General features: G+C 44.1%; 1 pseudogene across 1 annotated transcript in view; it reads left to right on the plus strand.

Moving 5' to 3' along the window:
* LOC106611494 (ATP-binding cassette sub-family C member 5-like) overlaps positions 1–18215 on the plus strand; it is a 45118-nt pseudogene that overhangs the window by 10619 nt on the left and 16284 nt on the right. Inside the window, exons 5-18 of the transcript XR_014378780.1 lie at positions 1692–1925; positions 7142–7315; positions 8066–8222; positions 8885–9027; positions 9230–9337; positions 9519–9875; positions 10145–10214; positions 10479–10598; positions 10808–10880; positions 11192–11395; positions 11856–11975; positions 12585–12722; positions 13041–13196; positions 13776–13940. The product of XR_014378780.1 is annotated as an ATP-binding cassette sub-family C member 5-like (transcript). The remainder of the gene's footprint in view (positions 1–1691; positions 1926–7141; positions 7316–8065; positions 8223–8884; positions 9028–9229; positions 9338–9518; positions 9876–10144; positions 10215–10478; positions 10599–10807; positions 10881–11191; positions 11396–11855; positions 11976–12584; positions 12723–13040; positions 13197–13775; positions 13941–18215) is intronic.

Here is an 18215-nt window from a genome sequence, read left to right on the forward strand (position 1 = left end):
GCTTTCAATATTAACCTAACATAATTTTTTTTACGTTTATCACTAATTTCAACCTTATAGTGTTCAGCAACCTTCAACAGCTGTTCTTTAGTACATACATCTAACAGTTCCTTTGATGGAAAGCGAATGAACTCGTCTACTTTAGACGCCATAGTAAAAAAAAAAATTCTCACTCAACCCCTCTACTGAGCACACCAGCCCACAAAAAAAATAAAATACAATCACACCGGGCACCACAGAAAAGAGATGAGAAATGGAGCTTCCCCAAAATCTACAATAACTCAACCCTAGTCTTCATGCAGATTTGCGGTGGGTAATTATGCACTGTTGCCCGCTGGCAAGGAAGTAACCCCCCAGCATGCTGGTAGATTTCACCAAGCCACGGATGTGCCCCCGAGACAACTGCTCAGTCCACAGACACCACACAAAAATAACAAACATTAACAATGCCCAACATATTCCAAAATGAAACACGTTGCTAAGCCTATCAGGGGAAAAAGGTTATAGCCCCGGGTAGTAAGTTTCACTACCCTATCCAAATCTCCCACCAAGGTACACAGCTGATTGTACTCACCTCCTCAGACCAACGTCCCAACAGCAAGTAGAACAAGCGTTTCCAGGCTAGGCAGGGGCCTGGAAACTAACCAATGTATTCTCTCCAACACAGCACACAAACCAAACAAACAAAGGCAACCAATACTAAGCACCAAACTCAAACTAACAAACAAAGCACCTCAATTTAACATACCTCCACGTTTTCTCCCAAACACAAGTTCAAGATCTCGGATGAGCCCCCACTTGTTACGAACCGGCTCTGAGTTCGCAACAAAAGGGAGACAACGTGGAGACAAGGAGTATCAAAATATATATTTATTAACTAAAGTAACTAAATAATTAACAATGGCGTGTGTAATCAGTAATCAGTAGTGTAAGTGAGTGTTTTGCATACCTGAATGTAATAATGCAGGGTGTTGAAAGGTGCCAAAGCAAATAACCAAAAAGCCACAAAACTACACAACCAAAATCAACAAAGTGTCTGCATGGAGAGAGTTTCCTTAATGACTGTGGAAGAGGTCTATTTATCCTGGGACCCAGCCGGGCCCAGGTGCTTCCCATTTAGCTGACGACCCTTCCAACTCCGCCCACCGGCATCCTAATAAGGAAACAAGAACAAAGAGAGAGAATATGGCAGACAGTGGGAGGGTCGTCACACATTTCAGATGAAAGCAATTAAGTTTTGAGTTCCCCAAATGCGATATTATTGAGTGGCTGTATTGTTTCCACCAGCTCTAGCTGTTTATTTGAATGTCATGCTAGGGCTACGTGTGGCGTGATACGTGCTAGCAGCTTTCCTCATCCCCTAATAGCGTTAACTGGATTTACTAGTTACACAATGACTCGTTTGTCTCACATTTCTGTCTGGGTGCTATGTAGGCCTACTGTATAGATTTATTTGGCATAGATTGGACTATACTACGCACTGGTAATCTTACTGTCAATATTTTAGACTGTGCCTATCTTTTCCATTCAGTCATAATAAAGTCTCCAGTTCACTCAACCTCTGTCCTCCAACATTTTTGTCTTCTGCCTCAAAATGCTAACTCTTTTGCTCACTCTTTCTCTCATCCACCCTCTCCTCCTCCTTTCTTACCTCCCCCCTTTCCCACCTTCACCGGTATTCCCATTCCCAGGCACTCCTGGTCCATGCCCTGCTGGAGTATTCTCAGAGTGTGGAGGGCTGGCTTCCCTACAGCCTCTCCCTGGTGGCGGGGATCTTCTTGATGGAGCTGATGCGCTCCTGGTCCCTGGCACTCATGTGGGCCGTCAATTACTGCACCGCCGCTCCCCTCTAAGGTGCAGCGCTCACATTCGCCTTTCACAAGATCCTCTGCCTTCGCAGCACCAAAGACATCAGTGCCGGAGGGGTGAGTGTTTTTTAGCCTGGTCCCAGATCCCAGATCAGTTTGGCTGTATAGCCAACTTCTCGGTTCATTGTCATGCCTGGTCCCAAACAGATCTGGGAACAGGGTATTTGTGTGATGGCGGACCAAATCAAGATGGCGCCGACAGATGGTCACCTCGCTTCAAGTCCTTAGGAATCTATGCAGTAATTAATTTTTTTATATATTAATACGACGTTCCCGAATCGTATCCTTTGTTCGGACCTCTACCCTGGACATTGGGACTAATCCCAGAGGCCGACCGAAAACAACATTTTAAGTCATTTAGCAGATGCTCTTATCCAGAGCGACTTACAGTAGTGAATGCATACATTTCATTAATTTTTTCCATACTGGTCCAACGTTGTCGTCGCAGGAGAGGCAGACCATCTACCACTTCCGAGCATATTACTCGCCAATGTCCAGTCTCTAGACAACAAGGTGGACGAAATTACGGCACGAGTTGCCTTCCAGAGAGACATCAGAGATTGTAACATTCTCTGTTTCATGGAAACATGGCTCGCTCGGGATATGTTGTCAGAGTCGATGCAGCCACCGGGTTTCTTCATGCGTCGCGCTGACAGAAACAAACATCTCTCTGGTAAGAAGAAGGGCGGGGGTGTATGCCTCATGATTTGCGACTCATGGTGTAATCATAACAACATACAGGAACTTAAAATAGCTTTACGGAGAAAGCACATTTTTACATATTCTGAGTACATAGCTCAGCCATCACGGCGAGCTATTCAGACACCCGCCAAGTTCAGGGCAACCTAAACTCAGAATTAGTATTAGAAATATTCTCTTACCTTTGCTGATCTTTGTCAGAATGCACTCCCAGGACTGCTACTTCCACAAGAAATTATGTTTTTGTTCGAAATAATCCATATATATGTACAAATACCGCCGTTTTGTTTGTGCGTACAGATCACTTATCCAAAGGCATAATACGCGAGCGTGAAACGAGAGACAAAAAGTCAAAATGTTCCATTACCGTACTTAGAAGCATGTCAAACGCTGTTTAAAATCAATCTTTATGGTATTTTTTACGTAAAATTGTGATAATATTCCAACCGCACAATAGCATATTCATTCAAGAAGAAAAAGAAGGACCGAGCATACGCTCACGGGACCGAGCATATCCAATCCCTTTGTTGCCAGGCAGACCACTCAGAAACTGAGCTCCTATTATCTGCCCAGTGACAGGAAAATGCTCAAACCACTTTCTGAAGGCTTTTGACAGCCAATGGAAGCCTTAGGAAGTGCAACGTCCCCCACAGACAATGTAGTTTCGATAGAGAATCAAAAGAAGAACTACAATTCTCAGACTTTCCACTTCCTGCTTGGAATTTTCTCAGGTTTTTGCGTGCCATATGAGTTCTGTTATACTCACAGACATCATTCAAACAGTTTTAGAAACTTCAGAGTGTTTTCTATCCAAATCCGCTAATACTATGCATATTCTAGTTTCTGGGCCAGAGTAGTAACCTGTTTAAATTGGGTACGTTTTTCATCCGGCCGTGAAAATACTGCACCCTAGCCCAGACAGGTTAAGTCCTTTTGTTCACCTGACCTAGAATTCCTTACAATCAAATGCCGACTGCATTATCTCCCAAGATAATTCTCTTCGATTATAGTCACAGCCGTGTATATCCCTCCCCAAGCAGATACCTCGACGGCCCTGAAAGAACTTCACTGGACTCTATGTAAACTGGAGACCATATATCCTGAGGCTGCATTTTTTGTAGCTGGGGATTTTAACAAAGCCAATTTGAGAACAAGGCCACGTAAATTCTACCAGCACGTTGATTGTAGTACCCGATCAAGCAAAACACTGGACCACTGCTACTCTAACTTCCGCAATGCATACAAGGCCCTCCCCCGTCCTCTCTTTGGCAAATATGACCATGACTCCATCTTGTTGCTCCCCTCCTATAGGCAGAAACTAAAACAGGAAGCGCCTGTGCTTAGTTCTATCCAACGCTGGTCTGACCAATCGAATTCCACGCTTCAAGATTGCTTCGATCACGTGGACTGGGATATGTTCCGGGTAGCTTCAGACAATAACACGACGTATACGCTGACTCAGTGAGTGAGTTTATTAGGAAGTGCATTGGAGATGTTGTACCCACTGTGACTATAAAAACCTTCCCTAACCAGAAACCGTGGATTGATGGCAGAACCACAGAATTTAATCATGGCAAAGTGACTGGAAACATGACCGAATACAAACAGTGTAGTTATTCCCTTCGCAAGGCAATCAAACAAGCAAAGCGTCAGTATAGAGACAAAGTAGAGTCGCAATTCAATGGCTCAAACACGAGACGTATGTGGCATGGTCTACAGACAATCACGGATTACAAAAAGAAAACCAGCTCCATCGCGGACCTAGACCCACTCCAATTTGCTTAGCGCCCCAACAGGTCCACAGAAGATGCAATCGCCATTACACTGCACAATGCCCTATCCCATCTGGACAAGAGGAATACCTATGTAAGAATGCTGTTCATTGACTCAGCATTCAACACCATAGTACCCTCCAAACTCATCATTAAGCTTGAGACCCTGGGTCTCGACCCCACCCTGTGCAACTGGGTCCTGGACTTTCTGAGGGGCCGCCCCAAGGTGGGGAAGGTAGGAAACAACATCTCCACCCCGCTGATTCTGAACACTGGGGCCCCACAAGGGTGCGTTCTAAGCCCTCTCCTGTACTCCCTGTTCACCCATGACTGCGTGGTCATGCACGCCTCTAACTCAATCATCAAGTTTGCAGACGACACCACAGCGGTAGGCTTGATTACCAACAACGAAGAGACAGCCTACAGGGAGGAGGTGAGGGCCCTCGGAGTGTGGTGTCAGAAAAATAACATCTCACTTAACGTCAACAAAACAAAGGAGATGATCGTGGACTTCAGGAAACAGCAGAGGGAGCACCCCCCTATCCACATCGACGGGACAGTAGTGGAGAAGGTGGAAAGTTTTAAGTTCCTTGGCGTACAAACCACGGACAAACTGGTAATTGGTCCACCCACATAGACAGCCTGGTGAAGAAGGCGCAACAGTGCCTCTTCAACCTCCGGATGTTGAAGAAATTTGGCTTGTCACCTAAAACCCTCATTAACTTTTACAGATGCACAATCGAGAGCATCCCATCGGGCTGTATCATCGCCTGGTATGGCAACTGTCACTCCCTCAACTGCAAGGCTCTCCAGAGGGTAGTGTGGTCTGCACAACGCATCACCGGGGGCAAACCACCTGCCCTCCAGGACACCTACAGCACCCGATGTCACAGGAAGGCCAAAAAGATAATCAAGGACAACCCACCTGAGCCACTGCCTGTTCACCCCGCTGTCATCCAGAAGGGGAGGTCAGTACAGGTGCATCAAAGCTGAGACCGTGAGACTGAAAAACAGCTTCTATCTCAAGGCCATCAGACTGTCCCCTCTCTCCACTGGGATTCTCTGCCTCTAACCCTATTACAGGGGCTGAGTCACTGGCTTACTGGTGTTCTTCCATGCCGTCCATGGGAGGGGTGCGTCACATGAGTAGGTTGAGTCACTGACGTGGTCTTCCTGTCTGGGTTGGCGCCCCCCCCTTGAGTTGTGCCGTGGCGGAGATCTTTGTGGGCTATACTCGGCCTTGTCTTAGGACGGTAAGTTGGTGGTTGGAGAGATCCCTCTAGTGGTGTGGGGGCTGTGCTTTGGCAAAGTGGGCGGGGTTATATCCTGCCTGTTTGGCCCTGTCCGGGGGTATCATCGGATGGGGCCACAGTGTCTTCTGATCCCTCCTGTCTCAGCCTCCAATATTTATGCTGCAGTAGTTTGTGTCGGGGGGCTAGGGTCAGTCTGTTACATCTGGAGTATTTCTTTTGTCTTATCCGGTGTCCTGTGTGAATTTAAATATGCTCTCTCTAATTCTCTCTTTCTCTCTTTCTTTCTTTCTCTCGGAGGACCTGAGCCCTAGGACCATGCCTCAGGACTACCTGGCATGATGACTCCTTGCTGTCCCCAGTCCACCTGGCCGTGCTGCTGCTCCAGTTTCAACTGTTCTGCCTGCGGCTATGGAACCCTGACCTGTTCACCGGACGTGCTTGTTGCACCCTCGACAACTACTATGATTATTATTATTTGACCATGCTGGTCATTTATGAACATTTTAATATCTTGACCGTGTTCTGTTATAATATCCACCCGGCACAGCCAGAAGAGGACTGGCCACCCCTCATAGCCTGGTTCCTCTCTAGGTTTCTTCCTAGGTTTTGGCCTTTCTAGGGAGTTTTTCCTAGGGAGTTTTTCCTAGCCACCGTGCTTCTTTCACATGCATTGCTTGCTGTTTGGGGTTTTAGGCTGGGTTTCTGTACAGCACTTTGAGATATCAGCTGATGTACGAAGGGCTATATAAATACATTTGATTTGATTTGTCAAACAGCCATCACTAACATAGAGAGGCTGCTGCCAACATACAGACTCGTATCACTGGCCACTTTATTAAATTGATTTAATAATGGTATCACTAGTCACTTTAAATAATGCCACTTTAATGTTTACTTATCCTACATTACTCTTCTCATATGTAACTACTGTATTTTATACCATCTATTGCATCTTGCCTGTACCGCACGGCCATCGCGCAACCATATATTTATATGTACATATTCTTATTCCATCCCCTTACATTAGTGTGTATAAGGTAGTCGTTGTGAATTTGATTACTTGTTAGATATTACTGCACTGTCGGAACAAGAAGCACAAGCATTTCGCTACACTCACATTAACATCTGCTAACCATGTGTATGTGACCAATAAAATTTGATTTGATTGATTTGACCCCACAGACAATGCCTTCAGTTCTGAAAGTGAAATGCACTTGCACTTCTAGTGGTTAAATTGCAGGTGTGTCTCAGATAACAAATAGTTTCATTGTATCAGTTTCATGAAACAAAAGTAAAAAAAACTTCTGCACTCTTGCAAAGTATAATTTTGAATTGTGCCAACGTCTCAGCCTTTTGTCTTTTTTCAAAGCCATGCACTACTATTGAAATAGTTTGGGTTCAAATCAAATGTCAGCTTATTCTCATTGCAGCATTTCCACTTTCTGTGAGTTAATTTAGTTCTCTTCTTTGACTGACTATGTCTTTGTCAAGTAAATGGTCTGTTTCAATGTGTTCTCCTATTATTCTGCGTCAATGTCCCTCCCTACAGCTGATCAACATCTGCTCCAGCGATGGCCAGCGGGTATACGAGGCAGTCTCAGTAGGCTGTCTGCTAGCCGGGGGTCCACTTGTGGGTATCCTTGGTCTGTCATACACCGCTTACTTCCTGGGACCCACTGCACTGGTTGGATCAGCCATCTTCATCTTCTTCTACCCTACTATGGTAGGAAGTTATCCACATGCTAACAAAGGAATGCACACCCTATGAAAGTACTGACTAATAAAATAAATCTGAACTGATATTGAAAGGAAAGTTACACACACCACTCTCCTCTGACACTGGTTATTTAACTCAGAGGCATCTTAGTGCTACCTTAGCTTCATACAGTTGTAGCTTATGTATAAGGTTCAGTTACTGAAAATATTGTCCACTGAAAAGGTAAACACCATTATTTTGCCAGCAGTTACCCCAGAAATGTTACTTGGAGCATGATTACTCTGAAATTCTCACACTCAGCACTTAGTAATTCATGAATTGTCTTTCCTGTTTATGGTATTAGTCATAAACATATTTTCCAATAACTGTAAAAACTCAAGTGAAAGTTCTTCACTTCAGACTGTTATTCTTTACAACACAACCTGTTTGTTCCCCTTAACTTTCCAAAACTACTCCCCCAAAACTCTCCTCGTGCCAGTCTGCCAATCTCCTGTTGACTTTATTGTTGGCCCTCTTAGAAATTCATGAGCTTCAGTCTGAAGACTGCCTGTTGGGGGCCTTTGTATTGATGTGGAAGCTGTTTATAGTCTGTTCCCTGCAGTAACCCTGCCGTACAGCTGATTCCCATGTGGCTCTGGTCAAAAGTAGTGCACTAGGGAATAGGGTGCTATTTGGGATATCGACTGTGTCTGCTTTCATTTCCCCCAACTGTCACTCAAATTTTCCTCTGTTCCTTCTTCATTCCATCCATGAAAGATGCTGGCGTCGTGTCTCACAGCGTATTTCCTTAAGAAGTGTGTGGTAGTGACTGACCGGCGCGTGAGGCTCACGAACAAGATCCTAGTCTGTATCAAGTTCATCAAGATGTACTGCTGGGAAAACGCATTCGCTCAGAACATCCACAGAGAATGACTGGTTGCACATGCACGCACACACACACACACACACACACACACACACACACACACACACACACACACACACACAGAAATTCCACAAATTAACTTTTAACAAGGCACACCTGTTAATTGAAATGCATTCCAGGTGACTACCTCATGAAAGTGGTTGAGAGAATGCCAAGAGTGTGCAAAGCTGTCATCGTGGCAAAGGGTGACTACTTTGAAGTATACCAAATATAAAATATATTTTGATTTGTTTAACACTTTTTTGGTTACTACATGATTCCATTTGTGTTATTTCATAGTTTTGATGTCTTCACTATTATTCTGCAATGTAGAAAATACTAAAAATAAAGAAAAACCCTTGAATGAGTAGATGTGTCCAAACTTTACTGTACATTTGGGAGATGTACACATACATGAACACAAGAAGGGCAAGACGGGCACTTGACTTGGACAGCTGCAAATGGACCACAATTTTAAAAGCACATTTTATACCATTTATGGCTGCGAGGCCCAACTTGTCTCTTTTATTTCTATCCATGTCTGTAAGTGTGTCTCTAATGTTTTTTGAGGATGAATACAAAATGTACAGTGCCACACTAAGTTCCTGAAAGACTGTAGTGGTAATACAAGATGAGCTCACTGTCTTCTTTCTGTTCTCTCTCTCTCTCTTGTTCAGAGGAGAGGGGGATATTGGAGAGGGCTGGTTATGTTCAGAGCCTCACAGTGAGCATGGCTCCCATAGTCGTGGTGATTCCCAGTATCTGCACATTCACTCTACACATGGCCTTGGGTTATGACCTCACTGCAGCCCAGGTAAGCCCCTCTGTCAATAGCTTTTAAAGAATAAAGTGCTTTTTCAGGAACTGAGTGCTCTTTTCATAGCCTTGAATAGCTACCGGTAGCGTTTGTTGATGTTTGTATAAAATTCATAGAATGCTCCCAGTAGCTTTTAAAGAGGAGGAATTTCACTAAATTAACTATACTGGACCCCTCCTCCCTCTGTTGCTCCTTTCAGGCCTTCACCGTTGTCGCAGTCTTCAACTCAATGACCTTTGCCCTCAAGGTCACGCCCTTGGCTGTACAAGCTTTATCAGTGGGTTCTGTGGCAGTCAACCGATTTCAGGTAGAAAAAAGACAGACGAGATCGTTGTACAAAAATTGGGAATGATTGTCGCACTAAGTCAGCTAGCGTTCAGTCAGCATGGACTGTTGTCAGCACTTCAAAATGGACATATTAATTAATCAGCTCCTCATGCAAATATTCAATGTCCATCTGTGTCCATCTATCATATCTGTGTCAACAGAGACTCTTTTTGATGGAGGACCAAGAGGTTGTGATGGCCAAAACGGACAACCCTATGAATTCCGTGGAGTTCCGTGATGCCACGTTGGCTTGGGAGAAGGCCAAAGCTCCTGCTAAAGTCATCACTGTCCACAAGAAGAAAAGAGGCGGGATGCGACGTGTGCTGCGCAAGGAGAAACTGAGCCTGTATATCATTGCAGAGAAGGTGAAGGGGAACAACGAGAGTCCCAACGGACAAAATCTCCTCACCCACATGGAACAGGAGAGCCCCCAGAGCACCATCTCCTCCACCCAGAGCTCCACCATCCGCCCGCCACTGCACAAGACCCTGCATCGCATCGATCTGTGCGTCAAGAAGGTAAACGGCTCATTTACAAATATACACATGCACAAACACACTCTAAAGCATCGAGTCACTGGCACTGGACAGATAAATGGATTTAGCCTGCAGGCACTTTCAAATATAGTAGTTCAACTCATGAAAAAAAGAGAACGGCTGAAAGAATAGACAGTTAGAGGGAGTCAAGGTTGTACCACAACTTTGCACTTCTTTCCTTTGAAATGGACTGAGTGCATTTCAAGTACAAATCCAAACTATTACATCACTGGTATCATTCTAATCTACAGGGGACGCTGGTAGGAATCTGGAGGTGTCGGGAATGGAAAGAGCTCGCTTCTGTCTGCTCTACTGGGACAGGTGAGGATCTAGATCATTGGCCTTCAAATATCACCATCTTACTGGGGGTTTCCCCTACAAACCAGACTTGAAAGCATTTGAGGTATGTTTGATTAAGCCTGAAATTCACACTTTTGGGACTATTCCATTGGTTCCATTGTATTGGGCAAATGAAGTCAAATGCTGCTCAAGAATTTCCCTCTGGTGAAAGTATTTGCCTTTTGGCCCAGGTCAGCTTTACCTCTAGTATGTATTAACATGAGTCTTATCCCTGGTGTTCAACAGATGACCTTGCTGGAGGGCAACCTGGCGGCCAGTGGCGGCTTTGCCTATGTCGCTCAACAGGCCTGGATCCAGGCCTGGATCCTCAAAGATCCTGTTTGGAAAAGAATATGATGAAGACAAGTAAGATTGATTGATTGATTTTGTGTATTTAAAATCAACAACTCATTTTCTGTAGTCCATGACCAAACCACATTTGGATGTCATAGTTTGATAGTTTCACATTGACAAGGGCCAAAGACATTTCTAACTCAGGCTTACTCATTTCTCTCGACAATGACTGTGTTTCCCTCTCATGTTAACTCATGTCCTTGGCTGTGTTTCCTTATTAGGTATAATTCTGTGCTCGATGCCTGCTGCCTGATCCCTGATCTGACAGAGCTGCCCTATGGGGATATGACTGAGGTATGTATCAGACCTCTATTACATCTCTCTGTTGGATATCCTCTCAATATGAACTATGGCCACACTGTACAATACATTGACCTTACAGTATACCAAAGTAGCAGAAAGTGGAATAACTATGTACAAGGCTAGTAAGTAGTACATGCGTTTATAGATGGAATGTTTTGGGGTGCACTGTAGTATTTTATGAGAAAACACAAGTGTTATGTAACTATCTTTATGTCCTTATCTGTTCTGGCCTATGATGCCCATGTATTGAGAAATAATCCTTGATACATTTTGTCAACATTGTCTCAATGTTCTCACTCTAGATAGGGGAGAGGGGTGCCAACCTGAGTGGCGGGCAGCGCCAGCAGGTAAGCCTGGCACGTGCCCTGTACAGCGAGCGACCCATCCTACTCCTAGATGATCCTCTCAGTGCCGTGGACGCCCACGTGGGCTCTCAGCTCTTCCACAACGCCATCCGCACAGTGTCCAAGGGCAAGACCATCATCTTTGTCACACATCAGCTTCAGGTAAAATGAGCTTCTGATCATCTGAATGATGTGAGATACAGAATGATTTGCAGCAAATAAGTGACTTGTGTAATATGGCGACATGATCGGAAATGGTTTTCTTACTCCTGTATAATGCATTTATGATCTGAAAGGGCTTTCTTAGCTAGTCTCTTTTGTATATCTTTGGGATGCTTAATCTGAAAGGACTACTAGTGAAAGGAAATGAGAAAAACCCAATCTAGACTTTGCATTTTCCTATGTAGATACAGTAGCTCAGTGATCATTGTGCAACTTGAGCTTTCACACAAATCTCTCATTGACATTTATGTATTATGGCTAAGTTAAGGATCACAAGAATTTGGCCCGAATAGAGAAAGCTGAGGAAAGGGAGCCATATAGAAATATAGAGGAGCATACTATATCCCAGGATTCTGCAACAGGAGAATCACATATATCACTGGTGTTGACTCTCTCTCAGTACCTGGCAGAGTGTGACGACGTGATTCTGATGAAGGAAGGGCAGATTGCAGAGCATGGCACCCAGCTCATGGGAAGAGACCGTTACTACGCCACCCTCTTAAACAGTGTACAGCAGAAGGTAATGCCAACCCCGCAGCGCACCTCCAACTAGCCTGGTCACATATCTGTTTGTGCTGTTTTACTAACAGATCTGTGACTAGGCTAGTCTTGCCAACTTCTATGGTCATTGTCATGCATTGGCATGAGTTGGCAAGACAGCACAAACTGTAGCTCAGTTGGTAGAGCATGGTGCTTGAAATGCCAGGGTTGTGGGTTCGATTCCCACGGGGGGGCCAGTATGTAAAAATTTTATAAAAATGTATGCACTCTACTGTAAGTCGCTCTGGATAAGAGCGTCTGCTAAATGACTAAAATGTAAAAATGTCTGATCTGGGACCAGGCAAGTCCAGCTCTCCTTTATGTAAAAACACCTTTGTCATCCCTCTTTACACAATGACATCGTACATCCATCCTGCATAATTCATGAGACAGGAGAAGCCAAGCGGGTGGCTGGGAAATGTTAGCTCATACAAGGCCTTTCATTATTTATGCGTGCATTGATTTACCGGTGTTGCACCGCTAAAGACCCTGTCACCGAATCTGTTTAAATTACTTACTGGCCATTGTTATGGCTTCGCTGTGATTTGTGGGGTCTTATGCTGTAGCTCTCTCTGGCTTTCTTTCCTAGAACCTGGTGAAAAATAACCTGAAAAATAAGGAGAAGGAGGGAGAGGAAAAGGTTGAGTCCACCGCAACTGTCGCTAAAGTCGCCAGACCTCCGATGGAGAAAAAGAAAGGTGAGACTCGGCCGCTATGGATAGAATGTGTTAATGTGTTCCCTCCAAAACAGTTGGCTTGAAATAAGGAAATGACTCACATGGGTCTCTTTTTTTATTCCTTTCTTTTTCTTTCTTTCTTTCTTTCTTTCTTTCTTTCTTTCTTTCTTTCTTTCTTTCTTTCTTTCTTTCTTTCTTTCTTTCTTTCTTTCTTTCTTTCTTTCTTTCTTTCTTTCTTACCTCCCTCCCTTCCTTCTTTCCTTCTTCCCTCCTTCCCTCCTTCCTTCTTCCCTCCTTCCTTCTTCCCTCCTTCCCTCCCTTCTGCCCTTCTTTCCTTCTCTTTACTCTCCAGACCAGCTCATGAAAAGGAGGAGAATGGCTCTGGCGCAATGGCCTGGGATGTGTACAAGGCCAAAGCAGCTGGAGGCCCTTGTGCCTTCATTATCAACCTCTTCCTCTTCACCACCGGCTGCATCTCCTTCAGTAACTGGTGGCTGAGCTACTGGATCCACCAGGGCAGCGGGGTGAGTTTTATTTTTTTTATTTCGTATTTTTTTGCACTGGATCCAAATGATCATCCACTGGATTCAAATGATGATCCACTCGATCAAAATGATGGCCTTACACACAACTAGGATCAGATTACCATACCCCCAATCCTTATTAGAAACATTAGAATTAAAAAAAAGTGGCAAAGGGCAACTTCTGCCTACCTTGAGAGGGATGTCGCAGTATACTGTAGAGGCTTTGTCTACAACAAGAAAAACGACTTCTGCGCATTACTGAGTTGTATTGGGGAAAGTGAGAGCATTAATCTTAACACGTGTAATTAAAAAAGAAACGCGGTAAACATAATTAAAACAAGGGACGAGCCACCAAAAAACAGATGTGCTGCAAAGCTGTCGTCCATGTCAGATTTGAAGAATGCGTTTGGAATAGCGGCATCATTCGAAAGGCTGCTTCTTTCATGGATTTTGTCTTGGATTCAGCACTCAGCTGACTTTGTTTTATTTATCTCATTCATTAGATATAAAGTCTGTTTTTTCCGAGGCGGCCCTGTGTGTGTTTCCTTCATGGGGATTTGTTGCTCCATCTGCTATCAGAACACATCATTAATCCTGGACAACAAAACCAATGAAACGGTGGCAGCGTTGGCAAACGATAGCATGAGGCTCAACCCTCATGTTCAATACTACTTAAGAGTTTATGTGCTGACCATGGGAGCCGCTCTCTTCCTGAAGACAATGAGGGGGCTAGTGTTCGTCAAGGTAAGCATCTTGCTCAAATGTCTTTTAGAGTTATTCTTGTGGATTGTTCTCCCATCTCGATGTCCTGACCATTCATTGGCCTGTCAAAGGAGAGTGCATCACTGGGTGCTTCCCAAATGGCACCCTATTCCCTGTATAGTGCACTACTTTTGACAAGAGCTCATAGGGTACCATTTGGGACGTAATCAGGTTTTCATTGATTTACACTCAGGCCCTTACAAAGGAAAAAGGTGCAAAGTGTTTGTGGTAGAACCTTGACTCCCTCTAATTGTCTTATTCTTTCAGCCGTTTTCATGAGTTGCTCTGCTATAATTTGTGTGTGTGTGTGTGTGTGTGTGTGTGTGTGTGTGTGTGTGTGTGTGTGTGTGTGTGTGTGTGTGTGTGTGTGTGGGTGTGTGTGTGTGTGTGTGTGTGTGTGTGTGTGTGTGTGTGTGTTTGTGTCCCAGTCCATTTGGATATATGTCCCCTTTTCTTTGCTAAACTTTTCTGACAGCCTATTACAGAGGTCAAGTCCCCACGTAATTGTGTGCCACTAACTTTCCAAAGATGGCTAATCTTTTTTTTTTTTACCCCTAGCTGTGACGTGAATGTGTGGATGTTGGATATTCCATTAATAGATTTACTGTGTTTTTTCCTGCCGAAAGTAATTTCTGTACAATTGGCCAGACGTTTTTCATTGAGTTAACTTAGACTTAGGGTCATAACCTTTCTGTGTCAGCCTGCCAGACATTCATTTATGTATGAGTATTTGACAGATCGGCTGACACAAGAAACATTCCACTTGCTTAACAGCACAGTGACCAGGCCCGGCGCCAGGGGGCAGTTGAAATCGACAATGGGGAAACATTTAGAAAGCTAAGGTAACTGAGCTAAATGACTACCGCCCTGTAGCACTCACTTCCGTCATCATGAAGTGCTTTGAGAGACTAGTCAAGGACCATATCACCTCCACCCTACCTGACCCCCTAGACCCACTCCAATTTGCTTACCGCCCCAATAGGTCCACAGACGACGCACTCGCCATCACACTGCACACTGCCCTAACCCATCTGGACAAGAGGTATAGCTATGTAAGAATGCTGTTCATCGACTACAGCTCAGCATTTAACACCATAGTACCCTCCAAACTCGTCATTAAGCTCAAGACCCTGGGTTTCAACCTCGCCCTGTGCAACTGGGTCCTGGACTTCCTAACGGGCCGCCCCCAGGTGGTGAGGGTAGGTAACAACATCTCCACCCTGCTGATCCTCAACACTGGGTCCCCACAAGGGTGCGTTCTCAGCCCTCTCCTGTACTCCCTGTTCACCCATGACTGCGTGGCTATGCACGCATCCAACTCAATCATCAAGTTTGCAGACGACACTACAGTGGTAGGCTTGATTGCCAACAACGACGAGACGGCGTACAGGGAGGTGGTGAGGGCCCTCGGAGTGTGGTGTCAGGAAAATAACCTTGCACTCAATGTCAACAAAATAAAAGAGATGATCGTGGACTTCAGGAAACAGCAGAGGGAGCAGCCCCCTATCTACATTGACGGGACAGTAGTGGAGAGGGAGGAGAGTTTTAAGTTTCTCTGCGTACACATCACGGACAAACTGAAATGGTCCACCCACACAGACAGCATGGTGAAGAAGGCCTCAGGAGGCTGAAGAAATTAGTCTTGTCACCAAAAACACTCACAAACTTTTACAGATGCACAATCGAGAGCATCCTGTCGGGCTGTATCACTGCCTGGTACGGCAGCTGCTCCGCCCATAACCGGAAGGCTCTCCAGAGGATATTGAGGTCTGCACAACGCATCACCGGGTGAAAACTACCTGCCCTCCAGGACACCTACACCACCCGATGTCACAGGAAGGCCAAAAAGATCATCAAGGACAGCAACCACCCGAGCCACTGCCTGTTCACCCCGCTAACATCCAGAAGGCGAGGTCAGTACAGGTGCATCAAAGCTGGAACCAAGAGACTGAAAAACAGCTTCTATCTCAAGGCCATCAGACTGTTAAACAGCCATCACTAACACTGAGTGGCTGCTGCCAACATACTGACTCAACTCAAGCCACTTTAATAATGGGAAAAATGATGTAATCAATTTATCACTTGCCACTTTATATTATTTATATTAGATCATGTTTACATAAGCTACATTATTCATCTCATATGTATATACTGTACGCCATACCATCTACTGCATCGTGCCATCTTGATGAAATTAGATGTATCACTAACCACTTTATATAATGTTTTCATAACTTACATTACTCATCTCATATGTATATTCTGTACTCTATACCATCTACTGCGTCTTGCCATCCTGATGTAATGTATCACTAGCCACCTTAAACAATGCTGCTTTATATGTTTTCATACCCTACAATACTCATCTCATATGTATATACTGTACTCCATACCATCTGTTACATCTTGCCTATGCCGTTCGGCCATCACTCATTTATATATTTGTATGTACATATTCGTATTCATTCCTTTACACTTGTGTGTACAAGGTAGTTGTTGTGGAATTGGTAGATTACTTGTTAGATATTACTGCATGGTCGGAACTAGAAGCACAAGCATTTGGCTACACTTGCATTAACACCTGCTAACCATGTGTATGTGACAAATAAATTTGATTTCATTTGATTTTCCGGGGTTCTTGCATTTTAATTAAATTGAATTGTGCTTATATCATGCTATACCACTGTCACGCCCTGACCTGAGAGAGACGTTTTTCTCTGTTTAGTTAGGTCAGGGTGTGATATGGGGTGGGCATTCTAGGTATTTATATTTCTATGTTTTGGCCAGGTATGGTTTCCAATCAGAGGCAGCTGTCTATCGTTGTCTCTGATTGGGAACCATACTTAGGCAGCCTTTTTTCCACCTGTGTTTTGTGGGTAGTTGTTTTGTGTTTTACCTGACAGAACTGTGCGCTTTCGTTTCCATTGTTTATTATTTTGTTTAAGTGTTCTGAGTAAAAATAAATATCAAGATGAACACGCTGCACCTTGGTCCCCTCATTGCGACGGTCGTTACAACCACAATAAACAAAGTTCAAATGAAGAGACTCCAAGACCATTGAGTGCTTTTGAAGTGACAGGTTGGCGTGAAATCTGTAGGCTAATCTAATTCACCCATTACAAACAGCCTATGTGAATGCAGCCCTACACGCAGCCCTACATGCAGCCCTACACAGCCGTTTTACCAAAATAATGCAAACTAAATGCTGAAAGTAGTAGCCTAGTTGTTCATGCATGCAAACAAAAATACTAATAGCAGTTTGGCTTAGAATACTGCGAATGCGAACAAATGATTGCCAACTGAAGAAAACAGAGGTACCAATTTAAGCCTAGCAAACAAAATATCAGATTGATAAAGGCATGACACAATCTATATTTAGGCTAGTTACATTAACAGTAAACAAACACAGTGAACAAAAGGCGAATGGAGATCCAAATAACCAAAGCATAGCCTGCAGCCTACTATAGTGAGACGTAGCCATGCACTGCTGTCTTACCAAATAAATAGGCCTATAGGACTGCCTCAAACATGTAAAATCATGGCGCTCATGAGTTCAGCAGCATGTTGTGATATGGCACAATACACTTCTGTGGATCAAATTCCACCCACGTAATCAATTAAGCAATGCCAGCCTACCATAAACACGTTTCCAACACGTACAGTTCCACGAAAACCAACTAAGAGAACCATAATGATGAAACGCACCATTGTATAACGCACCATGCAGTTATACCCAGGGGTGTCATTTGGGTCCTTGCATTTGAGTTATATTAAATTATGCTTATCACGATATACTAGAGCTGTTCCGGTGACCGCCACACTGGCAGTCATGAGTCATGACCGCAGTAAAATTCCACGTGATCGTTGAGTCATGGTAATCTCCTGTAATGCACTCTGGACATGCTTTAGTAGTACCCAACTCACTTAGGACCATCAGGTCCTAATGGCCTGGTACTCAGGGCTCTATTGTCCCTCTAACCACTATGACATCAATGCAAATTCAATTCATATGCGCACTCTCTCCGGAATGGGAAAAATATCCTTTCTGTTTTATTCAGTGAAGTTCAATTATATTCTTCTAACTATAAAATTATATAATATAAAATGTAATGGGACTTATAAGTATATCTTGTCAGCTAATTGAACACGCCTACAGGCTATGGCATGGAGCATTGACATCCATGTAGGCCAACTCATATTCTGTTTTTCTGAAATATTTTTTTTCATATCCTAATGTGTCTTTAGACCTGACTAAAA

This window comes from Salmo salar, chromosome 09, assembly GCF_965601325.2.
Source record: "Salmo salar chromosome 09, fSalSal1, whole genome shotgun sequence".
Taxonomy (NCBI): domain Eukaryota; kingdom Metazoa; phylum Chordata; class Actinopteri; order Salmoniformes; family Salmonidae; genus Salmo; species Salmo salar.